This window comes from Pelophylax lessonae (genome assembly GCF_965119305.1).
Source record: "Pelophylax lessonae genome assembly, chromosome: 5".
NCBI lineage: Eukaryota > Metazoa > Chordata > Amphibia > Anura > Ranidae > Pelophylax > Pelophylax lessonae.
The window spans coordinates 122,001,634-122,024,289 of record NC_138772.1 but is presented as its reverse complement, the minus strand read 5'-3'; the positions used below and the strand labels follow the sequence as shown (position 1 = coordinate 122,024,289).

General features: G+C 41.5%; 1 protein-coding gene across 1 annotated transcript in view; it reads left to right on the top strand.

The window, feature by feature from the left end:
* Window positions 1–22,656, top strand: part of LOC309555492 (ATP-binding cassette sub-family B member 5-like) — a 301,162-nt gene that overhangs the window by 221,729 nt on the left and 56,777 nt on the right. The gene's annotated exons all lie outside the window — the stretch shown is intronic.

The window sequence follows — 22,656 nt, the reverse complement described above, 5'->3', positions numbered from 1 at the left end:
AGTTGCAACCACAAGAACCTTACTTTGCAAAATATTCTGTGCTTTTATTCAATGTAATCGTCATTGCTTCTACAGGGATCCAGATGTGAAAAACAAAGAAAAAGAAAAAATTAAGACTGTTGGCCCAATTCAAATTGTAAGTCACTCTAAGTGTTAAATAATTTCTTCTCTTCAGTCTTCACAAAAGAATCGGGGGGCTACAGTAACCCAGCTTGTAATGCTAAACTAAAGAATACACCTCAGGAAGTACCGCCATGGCTAACAGAAGATAGACTTAGAACTAAACTAGAGAAACTTAACATAAATAAATCACCTTGCACCCAAGGGTTCTTAAAGAGCTCAGCCAGGTGATTGCCAGACCATTATTCTTTATCTTTAAGGATAGTCTACAGACAGGTATGGTGCCAGCTGATTGGAAAAAAGCCAACATGGTAGCAATATTTAAAAAAGGGCCGAGATATATCCCGGGTAACTATAGGCCAGTCAGCCTAACATCAATAGTCTGCAAGATTTTGGAGGGGATGTTAAGGGACCACATACAAGACTTTAGTAATGAAAACGGTATTATTAGTAGTAATCAGCATGGATTCATGAAAAATCGTTCTTGCCGAACCAATCTATTAACCTTCTACGATGAAGTGAGCTGCCACCTAGATAAAGGTAAGCCTGTGGATGTGATGTATCTTGACTTTGCAAAGGCCTTTGACACCGTTCCCCACAAATGCTTACTGTACAAACTAAGGGATTTAGGTATGGACCATAGGGTGAGTACCTGGATAGAGAATTGGCTCCAGGGGAGAGTCCAGAGGGTGGTGATTAATGGGGAGTACTCGGATTGGGCGGGTGTGGAAAGTGGGGTCCCCCAAGGTTCTCTCCGGGGACCAATCCTGTTTAATGTATTCATAAATGATCTAGAGGAGGGGATATTTAGTACAATCTCAGTATTTGCGGTTGATACTAAACTAAGCATGCCAATATCTTCTATGCAGGATGGGGAAACCTTACAAGCGGACCTGAACAAAATAATGGGGTGGGCAACTACATGGCAGATGAGGTTTAATGTTGAAAAATGTAAAGTAATGCACTTGGGCTTCAGAAACACGAAAGGAAGCTACTCACTAGGGGGGAAACCTCTGGGTGAATCTAAGATGGAAAAGGACCTGTGGGTACTAGTGGACAACAGGCTTGGCAGTGGCATGCAACGCCAAGCCGCTGCAAGCAAAGCCAACAGAATACTGGCATGTATAAAAAAGGGGATTCACTCCAGAAATAGAGATTATTCTCCCACTCTACAAGACACTGGTCCCGCAACATCTGGAGTATGCTGTCCAGTTCTGGGCACCGATCCTCAGGAAGGATGTGCTGGAACTGGAGAGAGTCCAGAGAAGGGCTACAAACATAATTAGGGGAATGGAAGACATCAGCTATAAGGAAAGACTACAAGCACTGAACTTATTTTCTCTGGAGAAGAGACGCTTGAGGGGGGATATGATATCAATGTACAAATACTGTACTGGTGACCCTAGCATAAGGAACAAACTTTTTAGAGAAAGGGAATACAATAAGACACGTGGCCACTCACTAAAACAAGAGGAAAAACGTTTTAACCTCAAAATACGTATGGGGTTCTTCACTGTCAGAGCAGTAAGGATGTGGAATTTGCTTCCACAAGCAGTCGTATCAGCAGGGAGCATCAATAGTTTCAAAAAACAATTAGGTGGGCACCTTAAAGACTACAACATACAGGGGTATACAATGTACGGTTAACAGCAAACACACACACACACTTCATAGGTTGAACTGGATGGACTGATGTCTTTTTTCAACCTCACAAACTATGTAACTGATTCTTGTAAGACACAGTGGGGGCGATTTAAAACTAAAACTGGTGCACATAGAATTGTGCGTAGCTGTGCATAGTAACCAGTCAGATTCAAGGTTTTATTATCAAAGCTTAAAATTTAACTAAAGGTAAAACTTTATTTTTTCAGTTTTGGATAGAATGCCTGTCAGTTTCTATTGCTGTCTGTGCCCTTGTTAAGGAGATTCATCCTCTCTATTCGTCCTGTTTACCATTATCGTTGAAAGTGAAAGTAAAAGAAAATCCCAAAGTTTGGGTTGTCTCCATAAAAGTAATAGAGGGTAAATCTTCCAGTTGGGACAATAGTTCTGGAAACCTAGGATTTCCCTTAATTTACAGGGATTTCCTATCACTTCTTGTTTTGCTATTTGACAGGGAGTGAAGGGAAATCTTTGCAACGGGACACAGATGGCGAAAAAAAAAAAAATCTGACAGGGGATAGAAGCCTCCCTTGCTCTATCCAAAATTTAAAAAAAAGTTTTGCCTATAGTGCTACTTTAACCGGTTGCCGACCGCCGCACGACTATATACTGCGGCGGTCAGCCCCGGCCAGGCAGAGTGACGTATCGGTACGTCACTCGCCTGTCACTGACTTGCGAGCCAATTGCAGGCGGGCGCGCACCCGCCGCGGCTCGTTCACAGACAAGTCAGTGCGTGTGACCGGCGGACTCGATGTCCGCCAGTCACACTGCGATCGCTCCTGTGAAGGGAGAAAGACAGAGCGGCTTATGTAAACAAGCCGCCTGTCAGTTCTCCCTGTGTAAAAGTGAAGATCTGACCGTTCTAATATGTAGAACCGTGGATCTTTGCTTTTACACCAATAGCAATGTCCCTGCACAGTTAGAAACACGCCCCTAGGACACACTTAACCCCTCCCTGTCCAATAAAGTTAACCCCTTCCCTGCCAGTGTCATTTTTGCAGTAACAGTGCATATGTATAGCACTGATTACTGCAGTAATGTCACTGGTACCCCCAAAAGTGTCAAAAATGTCAGTCAAGGGTCCGATCTGTCCGCCGCAATGTCGCAGTACCGAAAAAAAATCGCAGATCGCCGCCATTACACGTTAAAAAAAAAAAACACCAAAAATGACAAAAATCTTTCCCTTTGTTAGTAAACGCGATAACTTTTGCGCAAACCAATCAAAATACGCTTTTTGCGATTTTTTTTACCAAACATATGTAGCATAAAACAAATTGGCTGAAAATGTTAAAAAATTTTGATTTTTACATTTTTTTTTGGGGAATTTCATATAAAAAAATGTGAAAAATATTGTTATTTTTGCAAAATTTACGCTGTTTTTTTGTTTATAGCGCATGATCAAAAATCGCACAGGTGATCAAATACCACCAAAAGAAAGCTCTGTTTGTGGGAAAAAAAGGACGTCAAATTCGTTTAGGTACAGCGTCGCACGACCGCGCAATTGTCCGTTAAAGTCACGCAGTAAAAAATCGCAAAAAAAACCCTGGTCTTTTAGCAGCCAAATCCTCCGGGGCTTAAGTGGTTAACTGAACAAGCTGAAGTTAGAAACTGATTGGTTACTATGCACAGCTGCACCGGATTCTGTGTGCACCAGATTTAGTAAATCTCCCCCAGTATATTTTCTTCTTTTTTTAAATATTGTTTACTGGTTCATGTAAACTACAGCTTTTGAATTGTGTTTTGTTTCTCTGTTTTCCTTTGGTGGTCACTAGTTTCAATATGCCAAAGGGCTAGATATCTTTTATATGATTATTGGAATTCTTGGAGCCATCGGAAATGGCCTTACCCAACCTTTAATGTTCGTTGTGTTCGGAGATTTGATTGACAGCTTTGTGTGTTACAATTCATCGCTAACAAACACAAGTAAGACTTGTTCACATAATTAATATTTTATTATTTAGAAGATAATGCTGTTTTCAATTTATTTTGCAAACAAGGATATAACTCATTTTGAAACAATGGTGTAATGAGATACCCCACACACCTGATAAAAAGTATGTGTACTAAGGGTAGTTGATGTAGATTTCCCCTCTTTCCAACCTCTTAGGTAGAGCCTAGTAAACAACTAAATGCAATGAGCATTGTTTTAATTAACTTTCCCAGATATATAATTAATAAAAACATGTAAGACTTTCTGAACTGTATGCATTTCTCAGGGAATGGAGGTTGCAAACAGTAAAAATAGGGGTCTTTTTTTTTTTACTTTGAGAATTGAAAAAAGTACATCTCCCCCTCCTCATCTCCATAAGATAAAGGTGAGGTGTCCTTCAGTCCACAGAGGAGAACTGTGCAGTGTCACAACACTGCTTGGGATTTCAGTGCAGCAGAGGCTGAGCATATGGGAATTTAGAAGTTCACTGGATTTATGCAGGATCACCAGATAATTATGCGTGTTTACAGTGTTTTCAAACAGTTTTTTATTTTGCCCATACATACACTTCTCCTTCATACCCCCGCCCCCCATTTTTTTCTTTCCCCCCACTTACTGGGAGGTGGGATATGCATGTTTCAATGTTTCAGATACTCACCCATACAACGTGTGTCCAGTGTTGTCCAGCTAAGATCCTCTCATACCCTGCCACTGCTCGGTCTTGTGATGCCATGTTGTTTATGACGTCATCAAGAGGTCTGCTGGCTCTTTCGGGCTCAGTGGGTGGGCCTCCTGATGATGCGCCATATGTCTCGCCCCCCCACCTCTGTGAATGAAACAGTAAGGCATCCTGGGATATGTGACGTACATATCCCAGAAAGCACAGCGGGCCTAGGCGAATGACTTGTGTTGGAGACGGGACCAAACCCTTTTTCTGAAAAAAGGGTAAACAAAAAAAAAAGCTGCTATACAGGTAGCGAAGCGGAGGAGGGCACTTTTGACTCATGAGTGAAGAATAGTCACAAGAAAAACAGCAAGTTAATTCTGTTAAATGCACAATAACCTTGTGCTATGTTGATGGCATGAAAAAAACTGTAACATTATGCAGTTGCCTGAAACTTTTTTTTAAAGATATAACAGAGTCTACACTGACAACGGTGGCATTTGCCAGAAGCACAGTCAGCTTACACTGTCCTTGCTCAGTTTGGTTATCTGAAAATTGTTTTCCGCTGTATACAATGCAGAATATATTTTGCACACAAGAAAAACTTTGTATTTTTATTTATTTTGCAGCTGAATGTGCTAAATTCAAACCCCTAGGTGACCAGATGACACTGTAAGTTGATTAAACAAAAAAAAAAAGTCCATATTGTCAATTTATGTTAAATATGACCAAATATAGATTGCCAGCTAATTGAATAAACTGGATTTTCAGTTTTTGGGGGACACCAAAGGGCTGAATCATCTAGCGATTTCTTAGCTCTAGAGGGCTTTAGAATTCTCAGAGCAGAAAGCTTGCTGTTAGAGATATAAACAATAGAAAAAGTAGACAAGTAGAAATGGTGGGATTTTAGAGGTGTTAAACCTTCTTTTAGAATATGGGGCTTGTGTCTGTTTACATGGTCTGGTGAGTCTATGTTTTTAGGGGATTAGTTACCACCAAATTCTTTTAAATTATTTTCCAATAAATGTGATTGTTTTTAACATTTTGTTGTTTGTGTTACCCTGATAGAAGGTTTCAACACCTCTAAAGTCCCACCATTTCTACTTGTCTACTTTTTCTATACATTCGGGGATGTGGTGTTGATATGATCAACTGGACGGACTCACTATTATTTATCTGATATAAACAATGGATAGTGGCAAAATTCACAGACATCTAACAAAATAAAATATCACACTTGCATGGAACAAACCTTTAAAGTGATATTTCAACTATAGGTGGGATCTATAGCAACCTTTGTCAACCTTTTGACAACAGAGGAACTCTTAAAATTATTCCCAGGTTTTTTGGGAACCCCTACCAAAACCTATTCATTGTGGGGCCAGTGGGAAAAATGCCCCTTACATCAGAAGTCATGTGGAAGAATGCCCCCCATACAGCAGCGGTCTGATTGCCTCACAGACCGCTAAAAAGGTCTCTGGTATCATGCCATTGGCTCTGCAACTATACAGGCACAATTAAATAGGAGGCCAAATAATCATATCTCAAGGAACCCTGAGCACCATTTGGAGGAACCCTGGTTAATAATGCGTAGTCTATAGAGACAGGTCATCCACTAGTATTTTTTATTTTTTTTTGGACCCCAGAAGTAGTATATTCCTCCAGTGGGTCGGTTTCTGCTAATCTTGAAATTTGTGTGTTTATTCAATAAATATGAGCAAGAAATATGTAAACTTTCAGTTACTTAGTTTTTGCTTTGTTGTATTCACTGGTAATTTATTGACTTTGTTTTCAGGTTTTCCTTCTACTATGTGGGATTAGGAGCAGGCGTTTTAATTTGTGGATATTTTCAGGTCTCCTTTTGGGTTCTAGCTGCTGCAAGACAGACTAGAAGAATGAGACAAAAGTTTTTTCATTCTGTGCTATCAAAAGAAATTGGCTGGTTTGATGTCACTCAGTCTGGTGAACTTAACACTCGTCTTACAGAGTAAGAATTTTATTTTTAAATTCTTCTTAACTAAAACCTTGAATAAAAAATTTTTTGACTAATTTGTGTAAAAAATATAATTTTCCTGAATATTATTTTTGCCTTTTCCAGAGACATTAACAAAATCAATGATGGAATTGGTGACAAGGTCGGACACCTTGTTCAGAATATTTCAACCTTTGTATTCGGTTCACTAATTGGATTAATCTATGGATGGAAACTTGCTCTAGTTCTCATAGCAGCTGGTCCTGTTTTGACAGTTTCAACAGCCATTTCTTCGAAGGTAATGAATAAATTGTGGTATCAAACACTGTGGCTTAGAAAGATGAAGGGGAAGTGTTGCTTACAGCAACCAATTAGGGACGAGAATACATTTAAATATGTTTATTGAAGCCACATAAATGTGTTTGTGTGTACCATATGAGTTTGTGTATGCAATTTAATGGTAGCAACCAAAAAGTTTGAAGGTTCTAAAATACCCTGTCCTCTTGCCCATTTATTTTCTTATCATATAATTATATTCAACTCTCCAGGGCTCCCTTGCTGTTCCTTCCCCTGTCACAGCCATCACCAAAATACATGGTGTTGGCTTGTGTTGGAGCTTAGAAGGAGTGACCTCTGGGATTCTGAGGAAGTACAATGATAAATATTTAGTGAAGGTCGGAATCTGTTTTCATAATGGCAACCTCAAAGGAGCCAGCAAATTTTTTTTTTTTGGTTTACTTTAGGCCAACTTTAACACTTTTCAAAAATGTCATGAGAAAAGTATGGTGGCTGCCCTTGCTGGCTTCCTGTAATTGCCAGGGACAATTACAAAAGCCCCAGAACAGGCATGCTGTAAATACATGTCAGAACTCCCTTTCTTCACACTTGTTCAGGGTTACCCATTATCCCCTTTAAAGCCGGCCATAGATTGTTCGAATCTCAGCCAGTTCAGCAGGGGCAGGCTGAATGTACCCAAGTCAATCCATATCGATCAACTTAGGTATAACTAGCATGTCGGATTTTTGACATAAGGGTTATTGCCAGCAGCTATAGCCGCTAGAAATAATCAGTGTTCTCCGATAGGGATGGCTCCCTGCGCCCCCCCCCCCCCCCCCCTGCTGGGAGAACACAATAGCTCTGCGGGAGGGATTCCCCCATTAACACTGACTGTGTTGATAGGGGAATTGTGGTTGCAGGAAAGAAAAATTGCACCATCTATGGCCAGTACCAGCCTATCACTCTGCTACCTATTAACTTGCTGAATTTCTTTAGATGCTGGTATCACTGACAAGCAAGGAGCTTACGGCATATGCAAACGCTGGAGCTGTGGCTGAGGAGGTCCTTTCCTCCATACGAACGGTGGTGGCATTTGGAGGACAGGAGAAAGAATTAAAAAGGTTTTTATCACCTTCATTTATATATAATTACAAGTAGTAGATCCTTGTGTGCATGCTAAAAGAAAATATTACTTCTTTTCAATATTCAGGTACACAAATAACTTGGGAGAAGCTAAAAAAATTGGTATAAAAAAAGCTATTACTTCCCAGTTGGCTGTTGGAATTATGTATTGCATCATCTATGCTACCCACGCACTTGGATTTTGGTATGGAGCAATGTTGGTGTTGGGTGAAAATGACTATACAATTGGTAGAGTTATGTTGGTAAGTTCTTTTGACTTTAGGGAATATATAATCGTTTGGTTATTTATTTAGAACAGAATAGTAAAGAGCACTGTTGGTTTTCTGATTGAAACCTTGTACCAAAGGCATCTATAGAAAGCATAAGGATGGAAGAGAAGAGGCAGGGGTGGGAATGAGTCACTCTTCAAAGTCAGCTATAGCTATTGAGCTCTGTAAACATTTCTTGTGAGAAAGCAGAAGCAGATAGCCTAGAAAATATGTAAAATATAACATATATATATATATATATATATATATATATATATATATATATATATATATATATAAATATATATCGCACATTATATGTCTGTGTATGTATGTGGCATGCAGTCATGTTGGAACAGGAAGAGGTTGTCCCCAAACTGTTCTCACAAAGTCGGGAGCATGAAATTGTCCAAAATGTCTTGGTATGCTGGCGCTTTAAGAGTTACCTTCACTGGAACTAAGGTGCCAAGCCTAACCCCTATTAAACAACCCCACACCATAATTCCGCTTCCACCAAATGTTTTGGACCAGCACACAAAGCAAGGTCAATGAAAACATGGATGAGCGAGTTTGGGGTGGAGGAACTTGACTGGCCTGCACAGAGTCCGGACCTCAACCTTCATTCCAAACCTTTGGAATGAATTGGAGCAGAGACTGCGAGCAAGGCCTTCTTGTCCAACATCAGTACCTGACCTCACAAATGCGGTTCTGGAAGAATGGTCAAACATTCCCATAGACACACTCCTAAACCTTGTGGACATCCTTCCCAGAAGAGTTGAAGCTGTTATAGCTGCAAAGGGTGGGCCAACTCAATATTCAACTCTACGGACTAAGACTGGGATGCCGTTAAAATTCATGTACATGTAAAGGGAGGTGTTCTAATACTTATGACAATATAGTGTGTGTGTATATATATATATATATATATATATATATATATATATATATACATACATACAGTATCTCACAAAAGTGAGTACACCCTTCACATTTTTGTAAACATTTTATTATATATTTTCATGTGACTACACTGAAGAAATTAAATTTTGCTACAATGTAAAGTAGTGAGTGTACAGCTTGTATAACAGTGTAAATTTGCCGTCCCCTCAAAATAACTCAACACACAGCCATTAATGTCTAAACCGCTGGCAACAAAAGTACACCCCTAAATGAAAATGTCCAAAGTGTCAATATTTTGTGTGGCCACCATTATTTTCCAGCACTGCTTTAACCATCTTGGGCATGAAGTTCACCAGAGCTTCACAGGTTGCCACTGAAGTCCTCTTCCACACCTCCATGACGACATCACGGAGCTGGTGGATGTTACAGCCCTTGCACTCCGGCTCCACCTTCCATTTGAGGTTGCCCCACAGATGCTCAATATGGTTTAGGTCAGGAGACATGCTTGGCCAGTCCATCACCTTTACCCTCAGCTTCTTTAGCAAGGCAGTGGTCGTCTTGGAGGTGTGTTTGGGGTTGTTATCATGTTGGAATACTGCCCTGTGGACCAGTCCCTGAAGAGAGGGGCTCATGCTCTGCTTCAGTATGTCACAGTACATGCTGGCATTCATGGTTCCCTCAATGAACTGTAGCTCCCCAGTGCCAGCAGCAATCATGCAGCCCCTGACCATGACACTCCTACCACCAGGCAAGACACACTTGTCTTTGAACTCCTCACCTGGTTGTCGCCACACACGTCTGACACCATCTGAACTAAATACGTTTATTTTGGTCTCATCAGGCCACAGGACATGGTTCTAGTAACCTATGTCCTTAGTCTGCTCGCCTTCTGTTCTTTTTACAGGCTTTCTTGTGCATCATCATTAGAAGAGGATCCCTTCTGGGACGACAGTCATGCAGACCAATTTGATGCAGTGTGCGGCGTATGGTCTGAGCACTGACAGACTGACCCCAACCCCTTCAACCTCTGCAGCAATGCTGGCAGCACTCATACGTCTTATTTCCCAAAGACAACCACAGGATATGACACTGAGCACATGCACTTAACTTCTTTGGTCGACCATGGCGAGGCCTTTTCTAAGTGGAACATGTCCTTTTAAACTGCTGTATGGTCTTGGCCACCGTGCTGCAGCTCAGTTTCAGGGTCTTGGCAATCTTCTTATAGCCTAGGCCATCTTTATGTAGAGCAAAAATAGTTTTTTCAGATCCTCAGATAGTTCTTTGCCATGAGGTGCCATGCTGAACTTCCAGTGACCAGTATGAGAGAGTGAGAGCGATAACACCAAATTTAACACACCTGCTCCCCATTCACACCTGAGACCTTGTAACACTTAACGAGTCACATGACACCGGGAAGGGAAAATGGCTAATTGGGCCCAATTTGGACATTTTCATTAGGGGTGTACTCACTTTTGTTGCCAGCAGTTTAGACAATAATGGCTGTGTGTTGAGTCATTTTGAGGGGACAGCAAATTTACACTGTTATACAAGCTGTACACTCACTACTTTACATTGTAGCAAAGTGTAATTTCCTCAGTGTTGTTACATGAAAAGATATAAAATATTTACAAAAAATGTAGGGGTGTACTCACTTTATATGTATGTGTGTGTATATCTATCTATCTATCTATCTATCTATCTATCTATCTATCTATCTATCTATCTATCTATCTATCTATCTATCTATCTATCTATCTATATTCCTTTTGCACCAACCATAGTAAATAAGTAAATATTTAAAACAATTGCATACTCCCTTTAACAAAGGAGTTGAGTAAAAATGGCAAGATGTGTTTAGCTGCTAATGGAAATTTGCAGTTGATTATAATTTATGATGGCCCATAGTTATCCTATCTTTACACATTTATATGCATAGACAATCATTAATAGCAGAAATACAATAGTGTAAATGTGTAAATAGCTATTTTATTTTGTATTTAGTTGCCTATTTATTCTACAGGTCTTCTTCTGTGTGATCTTCAGCAGCTATTGCCTTGGTCAGGCGGCTTCTCACCTTGAAGCTTTTTCTGTGGCAAGAGGTGCTGCTTATAACATCTTCAACATCATTGATCAGGTAGGTCACTGAGCATTATACATGAGAAATTTTTTTTAATGAAAAATCCAGATTAGTTTTGTCAGGGCAGACTCCCTAAAAAGTAAAAGAGCAGTCTGCTTCCGAACATCTGCTTACCTTTAAAAATCACTTATGCTTGAATAATGAAAGAGTTACATTTAACAAAATATGTAGCCACATTTACACTAAAACTACACATCAATCAGCCATAACATTATGACCACTCATCTAATGTTGAGTAAGTCCCCCTTTTACCACCAAAACAGCACTGACCCTTTGAGGCATGCACACCGCTAGACCTCTGAAGCTATGTTGTGTTATCTGGCACCAAGGCATCAGTAGCAGATCATTTAAGGCCTCTAAGTTGTGAGGTAGGGTCTCCATGGATCGGAATTGTTTTTCCAGCACATCCCACATATGTCCGATTGGATTGAGATCTGGCAAATTTGGAGGCCAAGTCAACCCCTCAAACTTGCTGTTGTGTTCCTCAAACCATTATTCAACCATTTTTTGCAGTGTGGCAGGGCACATTATCCTGCTGAAAGAGGCCCCTGCCATTAGGGAATACCATTTCCACGAAGGGGTGTACTTATTCAGCAACAATGTTTAGGTAAGTGATACATGTCAAAAGTAATAGCCACATGAATTGTGGAACCCATGTCAAGTGGAAGTAAACTCTTTCTATTGGTACAAATGCAAAAAAAGAGTTTACTTCCACTTTGAGGAGTGGGCTTCAGGCACATCTGCTCTTAATCTACTCAATGCTATATGTGATCCTACGTAGGAGACCCTGAAAGTTTATAGAGTTAGGACTGAAGTTTACAGGGGAGCCTTGAGCTTGCGCATACTGTATATCTGTGAATGTGTTCAAACAAAATCCTCTGTTTTTAATGTAAATTGTTAGACAGGGCCAATTTGGTGGTTTTGCAGGCTGGCTGGTAAGTGTGCTGGGAAATATTGTGTTTGTTTTTAAAGCAAGAAAACTGACCACTGACAGGTTGAACTGGATGGACTGTTGTCTTTATTCAACCTCAACTACTATGTAACTATGACCATGCTGTGCTCTCATGTCTAGTGTGGTCAGTTTAATAGGAAATCAGGGGGACTGGCAGGAACACCAGTGATTTTACACAAAGGAAGGATTACAAAGAAAACAGGATCTTTTTTCATTCAAGTACATGGTACAGCAGGCACATATCAGGAATATGAAATGTTGGGGTAACATACGCTTTAAGACATGAAGAACTGTTGAAAGCAGTTGTTATGAGTAGCTACACTTTAGATTTAGTATTTAAAAATAAGAACTTTTATTATCTAATACTGAACCTTTCACGTGGACTTTGGTTTGTAAAAGCTGGTTTGGACAGTGTAAAATACAGTAAGTATTTAGTAAGCTTGGAGTAGCTTTCTTAAAGCCGCCACCAGCTCCAGTATGGGAATGCTAAATACAGATCAGGTGTTGGTTGTGGCTTTAAGCAAGCGTTATTGGGCTTTCAGCAAGCTTTAGAATGGCTTGCACCTTGTTAAAAGCTCCCTAAAAGCTTGTGTAGCAAGGTTTCCAGGCCTGTGGTCTAAGATAGGTCTGCCATTGATACCGTTTACCTTTCCAGCCCATGTGAGCTGCGGCCCTGGGTGTGAGAACTGACACATTGACAACTCAAGCATCTTTGTTTGGTTGTTTCATTGTAGTTTTAGGGGATGGGAGAAGGGAATGAGTGGGATACTCCTTTAGGCTTGACTAAGTACAACTTGGGACTTTCTCAGGAAAATGTCTGTTAACGCTGTCTCAACGCCAGCCGACGCCAGCCAACGCTCACTGACACTTAGAACACACTGTAACTCGAATGAAGTGCTAGATCCTCAACCTTAAGTCTTGAAGATCCAGGACTGTAGAGCAATGAGCTGCGGACACTTCTGTACCACAAAGTCACTAACTTCCTCCCCAGCCTTGCACTGGCTTGAGGTAAACTGTTGTGAAATCCTGTATGGCTGCAACCCTCAACTAAGACACTGCACACTGTCCCTTCAGGGCCCAAGCTGCAGGTGCCCCCTTTAACTCTTCAGGGTCCCCTGACTAGGTACCCCCTCTGTCACTTCAGGGTCCTCTGACTAGGTACCCCCTTTACCGCTAGTGGACACTTGGATCCTAGAACCTTCTTCGGAGTGGTCCCCACTGACTCTAGGCAGACCCCCAGGGGCAATCCTCAGTACTCACGACCTGTGTAGGCTTTCCTGGGACTGGACCCCTCTGACTCTCCGCTGGTTCTTGGCACACCGGATCCCCCTCAGCTCAACTCAGCATTCTCTGGATTCTCTGGCAGCACCCGAGACATCCACCTCCTCTGACAGGAGGAGAGACAGCTGTCCTCTCCCTCCTGGGACTCTGCTTTCCACCAAAGACAATGAGTCATGCTCTCTCTCAAACTTATACCCATTCCCAGAATCCTTTGCGGCAAAATCTGCCTTCTGGGGTAGTTACAAGCCTGATTGTATCCCTGCCTATAACTGGTCTAGATAGTAAGGAGCACTGGAAGGGCAAACGCAGATCAAAAATGAAGGGATTTCCAGTCACTTCTTACCAACCAGCCAGCAACCAGCCAAATTAACCTGTCTAACAGTATGCGTTAAAAACAGGGGTTTAGTTGCACACATTTGCAAATACATGCGTAAGCTGCAGGCCGCGCCAAGGCACCCTGATATCTGCAGTCCCTAACTCTACCTTTAAAGAGTCTCCACAATGGGAGCACATGCATTCTGATGAGATAGATGGAGGACAGGTGACTGGAGGGAGCCCACCCCTCCTTAAAGGCGCAGGGTCACACTGAACACCCAGCACATAGCACAATGGCAGCGAAGGTGTCAGTGCGTTGCCTGACCAATATAAACGTACACCTTCACTGCCATTGTGCTATGTGCTGGGTGTTCAGTGTGACCCTGCGCCTTTAAGGAGGGGTGGGCTCCCTCCAGTCACCTGTCCTCCATCTATCTCATCAGAATGCATGTGCTCCCATTGTGGAGACTCTTTAAAGGTAGAGTTAGGGACTGCAGATATCAGGGTGCCTTGGCGCGGCCTGCAGCTTACGCATGTATTTGCAAATGTGTGCAACTAAACCCCTGTTTTTAACGCATACTGTTAGACAGGTTAATTTGGCTGGTTGCTGGCTGGTTGGTAAGAAGTGACTGGAAATCCCTTCGTTTTTGATCTGCGTTTGCCCTTCCAGTGCTCCTTACTATCTAGACCAGTTATAGGTGGAGGAGGTGACCACTTTTTGCAATATCGTATAACGTTTATATTGGTCAGGCAACGCACTGACACCTTCGCTGCCATTGTGCTATGTGCTTGGTGTTCAGTGTGACCCTGCGCCTTTAAGGAGGGGTGGGCTCCCTCCAGTCACCTGTCCTCCATCTATCTCATCAGAATGCATGTGCTCCCATTGTGGAGACTCTTTAAAGGTAGAGTTAGGGACTGCAGATATCAGGGTGCCTTGGCGCGGCCTGCAGCTTACGCATGTATTTGCAAATGTGTGCAACTAAACCCCTGTTTTTAACGCATACTGTTAGACAGGTTAATTTGGCTGGTTGCTGGCTGGTTGGTAAGAAGTGACTGGAAATCCCTTCGTTTTTGATCTGCGTTTGCCCTTCCAGTGCTCCTTACTATCTAGACCAGTTATAGGTGGAGGAGGTGACTACTTTTTGCAATATCGTATAATGTTTATATTGGTCAGGCAACGCACTGACACCTTCGCTGCCATTGTGCTATGTGCTGGGTGTTCAGTGTGACCCTGCGCCTTTAAGGAGGGGTGGGCTCCCTCCAGTCACCTGTCCTCCATCTATCTCATCAGAATGCATGTGCTCCCATTGTGGAAACTCTTTAAAGGTAGAGTTAGGGACTGCAGATATCAGGGTGCCTTGGCGCGGCCTGCAGCTTACGCATGTATTTGCAAATGTGTGCAACTAAACCCCTGTTTTTAACACATACTGTTAGACAGGTTAATTTGGCTGGTTGCTGGCTGGTTGGTAAGAAGTGACTGGAAATCCCTTCGTTTTTGATCTGATTGTATCCCTGATTGGGTTTCCTCCACTACCTAATGAGAAGCCTCTCACAGAGCCATTGGGGAGACTCCCCCTTCAGCAGACACACCTGGAAACCATGACACCCTACTAAAAGAAATCATGGCCCTGCTGTTAGACAGACAAAGCCCACTGTACATTTACCTAGCACCTACCTGTAGGGTGCTACACTTGTTTAAAGCCACAGCCAGCTCTTCTGAATGCAACACTTCTAAACTGGAGTCTAAGGATGGTTTTAGAGCTTTACGAGAGCTGCAAGATGTTTGTAGAAAGATTTTTTAAATAGTTGCAGTACACATTAATATTCAGAATGGTGTTTACAAGCTAACGTGTGTGTGTGTGTGTGTGTGTGTGTGTGTGTGTGTGTGTGTGTGTGTGTGTGTAACAAGCTTTAGAGTCATATGACAATTGGCTAATTATTAGTTCTTCTAGGGCCAGGATTCAAAGGAAAAGAAGTTATAGTTGATCTCTTTATTGAACAAAAAACAAAATGGTGTGCTGTTCCTTTAAATATATGTGACAATCAAAAAATATCAAAAAACAACAGGACAATAAAGTGACATAGTGCACTGTTCCCTTAAATTGAACTCGCCTAGATTCAACCTTGAATGAATTATGACAAATTAGGTTGCATATAAAGGCTCAATAAAGTGCAAGTTTTAAATTACTGTGCAAAAGTTCAATATGAATCAACATTCATAGAATTCAAGAAATGCAGCTCTAGGTGAGTGACCGACTCTTACACATTGTGAACAGGAACCCAGGGTGCTGTACAGCTCATCTGTGAGATTCAGAGACATGCAAAAACCTGGAATATTGCTGCACTCCTTGGTAACTTTATTGAAGTAATAAAATCACATCACAGGTATGACAGGAACATAAAAGGTAATGCGTTTCGGCGCTCACTCAAACCTCGGTTTAATACTTCAATAACGTTACCAAGGAGTGCAGCAATATTCCGGATTTTTGCATGTCTGTAAAGTGCTGGGTGCTCCACAACTTACAACTACTTCAAAAGGTGCTCCAATGTGGCAAGAGGTGCTTCTAAGTAAAAGCAGATGGCCTCTTACCCAAACGAGTGGATCTCGGTTACAGAGATCATAGACAGCCTGCACTCAATATCAAAGGCGTAAGTTTCATAGAAAGCATGTCTCCACACCATGAGTCAGATGGAATCCATATCATCAGAGAGACATGTACAAAGTAGGGAGAAGCCTCGTAGCGTGAGGCAGTCAAATAGATTTTTTAACAAATAAAAATACACCTACTTTGAGGCAAAGAAAATTGAGCATAACAAACAAGGCTGCTACAGTGTCACCATCCAACGTCGTATGTAATCCTCATCCACTGAGTTTCCCCAACAATGGCGTCTTCTGGGATTGGAGGATTGGACGTCATCCCGGCTGACTGGATAGGTGACACTGCGGCTGGCTCGTTTGTTATGCTCGATTTTCTGTGCCTCAATATAAATGTATTTTTATTGTTTAATAAATCGTTTTGACTGTTTCACACTATGAGGCTTCTTGCTACTTTATACATGTCGCTCTGATGAAATGGATTGCAATTAACTCATGCTGTGGAGACATGCTTTTTATGAGACCTACGCCTTCAATATTGAGTGCAGGTTGTCTGTCATCTCTGTAACCGAGATCTACTAGTTTGGGTAAGAGGCCATCTGCTTTTACTTAGAAGCATCTCTTACCACATTGGAGCACGTTTTGAAGTGGTTGTAAGTTGTGGAGCACTCATCACTTTACTTTTTGTCAATTCTCATGGCCAGCACTTTACTTTGTTGCCACTTCTTATGGACTTTATATCCATCTTGATATTAGGTTGATTCATTTTGCACTTTTGCACAGTTATTTAACACTTGCACTTGATTGAGCCTTTATATGCAACCTAATTTGTCATAATTCATGCAGGGTTGAATCTATGTAAGTTCAATTTAAGGGAACAGTGCACTATGTCATTTTATTGCTCTGTTGTTTTTTGATAGAATATTCACAGTTGAGTGTCACATATTTTTGAAGGAACAGCGCACCGTTTTGTTTTTTGTTCTATATATATTCCTTATCCAGGATTTGAGTTGCAGCAGTTTTATAGAGGTCTAGTGCAAAATATTCTTTGTTTTTAGTTTTTTTAGATTCTTTATTGCAGCTTCTATATAAGTTATTATTGCACAAAAGAATTCCCCCTTATGCTGACTTTTCAGTGATAAAATGTATTTTCCTTATTATAATTCTAGCCATCCAAAATTAACAGCTTTTCAAAAGAAGGATACAAACCGGACAATATAATAGGAAACATAGAATTTAGAAATGTGCATTTCTCCTATCCATCAAGAATGACTGTTCAGGTAAGGGATGTTTAAGTCAAAGTGTTCCTTGGTCATGTTTTATCATAATAGTATTTAATCAGGCAGTTTATCTTAATTTTTTTTAATAATATTATTTTATATTTAAACATAGTTTGAGAACATTTCTGTCCTGTCCTTCGTGATAGAGACAGATGTAGAAATGTATTTGGCAAAACGGGTAAAACAATCCGTGGGCCCCTATAGTACGCTGCTGTTAATAAGGCTGTATTGAGGCTCCTTGGGTTAGGCAAGGGAAGTGCCTTTCAGCAATCTAATACAAAGCTATTGAACAAAGTTACAACCTTCCTACCTATACATGCAAAGGAATGAACAAAATTCCAGATGTGTCTTTAGAGAATTATTGACTTCACAAATGGGCGAATAGATGTTGATCTTCTCACTGATCAGTTCATAGCTGAAGTTGATAAGGCTTAAAGATCCTTTGTTCATGACAGATTGATGGCAGCTGGCATCATCAGTGTATTTTGTATATACTACCTGTCCAGGAATGTAATGAAACTGATAATAGAGCCAGAAGGGAGCTCCACCCCATGGGCCCTAGGGAAATACATAGTTATGACATTGTATATCAATAATACAAACACTTCGCCCCACAATCAATAGGCATAAACTGAATTAATTAACAAAGTCTGTGTACAAAGTCTGTGTATTTCTGGTTGTTTCCCTCAATTGCCCGCCCCTCAACTGCTATGTACCTGTCTGGCTGAAAGTTCTTGAAAAATTTCCTAGCACTCAGACACTGCTTTCTTTTCAAATTAAATATAAATTTGACCACCAAGCGCACCAGATGCATGTAGATATGATTTATACATGAGCTGTCCTGGGACTTCAAACTTCTTTTACAATGTCATACTTCCAAGGGTCCTAGCTCTGAGATGATGACAGATGCCAGCACCCTTTGGCCTTACAGTTCTGAGCCTTTTATGAGCACACTATCCTTTTATATTGCTCTCCTGTGACCAAGCTTTCATTGACTAGTTTCAAGGGAACAGGAGAGACCATGAAAATGATAATAGGGTAGAAACAAAGTCCGGTATGTATATACAGCACAATGTATAAAATTTTTTTACAAAATCTTTAAAAATGTAGTTTAATGTTTTATTACGTGACTGTGAGATAGTAGCATAATGCCCCTAAAATTACATCCTTGAGGAAATTTATCGGAGGACCCCAGAACTACATGTGCTGTGCCACACACAACCAAGTGTAATTTCTTCAAAACGTTGTATGTACCATTATTAGAATCTTTTATATAGCAAGCCTCCTCATTGTGCGCAAAGCAAGGGTCACGTGAGAGGCCTACTCTGGGGTGGGTTCTTCTGTGCTATGCTAGGCACCTGTAAGAGGATCACTTTACTACACATGGGGTACCCTTTACTTCTGTGCTGTTTTCATCACTGCCCTGGGACAAGGCTGAGTCTGCCATGGGGGAATAATCTACCTTAAGGCAAGGCCTCTGAGTTTAGAGATAAACATACACTGTGTACAATTTCACCTTAACTGTTCTCCACTTAACTCTCAGGTCCCCGTGACAATATACACCTCCTCTATAACTTGCATTTGGGAGGGATGCGCCAAGCCTTTTCCATATTCACCTGTCCAGCGCATCACCACTACCTCACTCCCAGTAACAGTATGAGGTCCCGCCGTGCACATAGCACTGACTCCAAGCATGCACTTCACTTCACTTGATTCATTCGTACCTGGACACAGGCAATGGACCTCTGTGGTGAGAATCTTCTTCCGTTGCCATGGGTGATGGGCCACCCACAGAGAGAATGCCGACAACAACTCCCTCTTGCAAGAGGCTATCCCACCTATCGCAGGCACACGTTTAATGACAGGCTACTTGTAACTTCCGTTACCCTAGGTAACCTTAGTGTCTTTATATCGAATTACTCTTGTACTGTTTTTGTGTTCTTACCCTAAGGTACCAGGTAGACCAGGCAGAAGCAAGGTTTCAAAACTTTACTTGAAAAAGTGTAAAAGGCTTTAGAAAGTTCAACATGGGGAAACATTATTCCTTCCTACATCCCTAACCCTAACTCAGGCTTTGTGCTGACCCAGCACACATGCAAAGGTAGAGTCCATAATACAGAGTCCAGCAGTGGCATTCTCCAGCAGCTGATGTCTTTGGGGCGAACCCCAATTCTGATGAGTTTTACATCTCGGCAGTAGTAAGTGACATTCTTCTGCTCCTCATGGATGTTTTTCTCTTTCCCTTAATGACATTGAGTCCCAGGTCTCTCAAGGGCTCCCATCTCTACCCACGTGGGCTCCCCTCCTGATCTTTCCACTCCAGACCACTGTCCCACTTTTATAACACAGGATCAGTGGGCCTGGACCCAGAGAAAAACTGGTTACTGTCAAAGAACCAGGAAAGTATTAACTCATATCCTTATGTCCAGGACAGCACCTAATTGGCTATTTCTAACTTGCTTACATGCAATCTAAAGTTTTTTTTAAATAAAGAATCATTCTCTTACTTTGTACAATAGGATGCAGAGTATGAAAAAGACATGTCTCATGTTTTCATAAAATTAAGGGGAAAATGCTGATAATTTTCATTTCTATTCTGTAAAGGTACTGAAAGGATTTAATCTGACAGTGAAATCTGGTCAGACTGTGGCACTGGTAGGGCTAAGTGGATGTGGTAAAAGTACGACGGTGCAGCTTCTGCAGAGACTGTATGATCCACAAGATGGAGAGGTAAATATGTTTTATTCATCCAAAAAATAAAACCTTATTTGTGCAAGCTATTAATTTAACAAGTGTAAAGCTAAACAGCTCAGGGCAAAGTGACAACCACTTCCCAAGCTCACCTTCAACCAGCTTATACTCCTCTTCACCAGGCTCCCACATCACTAAAGCCAGAACACTGTCATGTGAGAGAGTGACACCTCCTGATATGGAGCTTACAAATGGGTTGTATGAAAAAGAGGGGTGAGGGAAGGATGGGTAAAGTAAGTAGTGGATTTAGAGCCGTGGTAGCAAGAAACACCTATGGACAAAGTGACATGGTGTCTTTGAAGCCCAAACAAAACTTTTTCTTTTAAGGGCTAAATCACACCAGCTGCTGCATTACAACACATGGGCTGGTGTGCAGTGAAGCACAACAGGATTACTGCAGTGTCGAGGCGCCAATCTAGGTGCATCGTATTGTTCACTTTTTTATTTAATTTTATTGAAATATCACAGAGGCATTTTATTGAGTTCAATGGTCGGCCATGGATTAACTTGCACTCCACTGTGTTGGAAAAAAGTATTGCATGTAATACTTTTTTTGTTTTTTAGCGCACACTGCCTGCACACCATGGCATTGCAGTGGTGTGAACTTTGCATATTGGAGACAAGGAATATTGCCTTCTTATGTGGTACTGCGCTGTAAAAACCACCCAGTGCAGTCCCACTGCATCTGATGTGAATATAACCTAGATAGTTTAATAATAATAATTATAGGATAAGGTTGAAATCTCAGTCATGTTTTATTTGCTCTGTGTTAAAACCAAAGTTTAGGTATGCATATTTTTGCATAGTTACAGTCATTCAGCTTGGAGCTTATATAAATGTAAGTATGCATGTGCACTTGGAAGATCCCCCATGGAAGCTGAAATATATTGTAGTAGGCACACTTTCTACAGTGATTGCTGCTAGATTTAGGGTCCTGGAGACGTAAAGCCCCGTACACACGTACTGATCGTCGGCCGAACGATCGGCCGTCTTTTGTCCAGGGCTGTCGTGTCTGTTGAAAACTGCAAAAGACTGCACAGGAATTTTGTCGGCCAACAACAGCCGACTGCAGAAGTGATGTCATGTGATGGTTAACTTTCCTTGTCTTTTTTCTTTTCTGAGCATGCCCAGTCTTGCAAATCTGCTGATTGTCAGCCGAAATCTGTACTGACTGGCGAACAATCGGCCGTTCTGGTGACGGACAACAACAATTTTAAAGTCTGCACGACAGATTCTGTTCGGCCGAAAATGCGCTGTCGGCTGTCGGAAGCATCATACTAACAAGCCTACAATCGGCCGATCGGTCGTCGGACGAATATTTACGGCCGACAATCGGTTCATGTGTACGGGGCTTTACTCTACTGCATATTGAACACAAAAGGTCGTTAGCCGGGCACAGGTTCCATTCTGAGAACACTTCCATTTCACAATGACAGCAAAGCATTCTCTGATTGGATGAGGTGAAGAGGCAAAATGTTGTTGTCAAAATTTTCACCTCTTCTAATCAGAGAACACTTTTAAATCCATTGAGAATGTGCAGTGTTCTCAGAATGGCACGTGCGCTGGGCGAGTGGCCTCCTGTGTTCACTAAAGCTGGCCAGATATTTGTTTTGTTTTATCAGCCAGTTGACTGATCAAAAAAGAATGAATGGATTCCCCCATCCACACATTTGAGATGAATGGGGAATTCCTTCCTGCTGCGCTATTGTATTGATAGTGGGACTCCTCCGCTGCCAGAATACACTGATCAAGGCTGCAGTCGATTGGCCGCATGCATTGATCAGACACAAATTTTTCAACATTCCCGTTTAATCGACTCATCTTAAATGGAAACAGCTATATATGGTTTGAAAATTGGCCTGTTCTGCTGAACCAGCTGAATTTCAACCCATCTATGGCCAGGTTAAGCACTCAGTATGGGATCTGGCAATCGCTGTAGTAGCAGGGAGTTCCAGCTTCTACACGGATCTTCCAGGCATGACACATGCATACTTTGATCCAAACCTACCTAAATTTCAGCTGTAAAGTGTAAGTTTACCTTTACAGAAAAAATGAAAAGCTGAAATAACACTCAACACCCTCCCCACCCCCCTGGTCCCTTTTGCGCTGATCTCTGTGGGTAATACATTTTTTTCCATCCACGCAGCTCAGTGCAGTGGTTCTAGGGTTTGAAAAATGTACTGTTTTTCCTCTTTTTCCCTTAAGGATTACAGTTGGGCCAAAAACCCCCTGGTTTGGTTCGCACCAGAGCTCCAGAACATGGAAAAGGTTCAGACCCGAACCACGAACCCTATTAAAGTCTATGGGGGCCTGAAATTGAAAAATCAAAAATCTCCATTTTGAAAGCTTAAATGCAAGTTTCTGGACATCAAAAGGGTATGGGGCCTGGATACTGCCCTGGGGGACATGTATCAATGCAAAAATGTTAG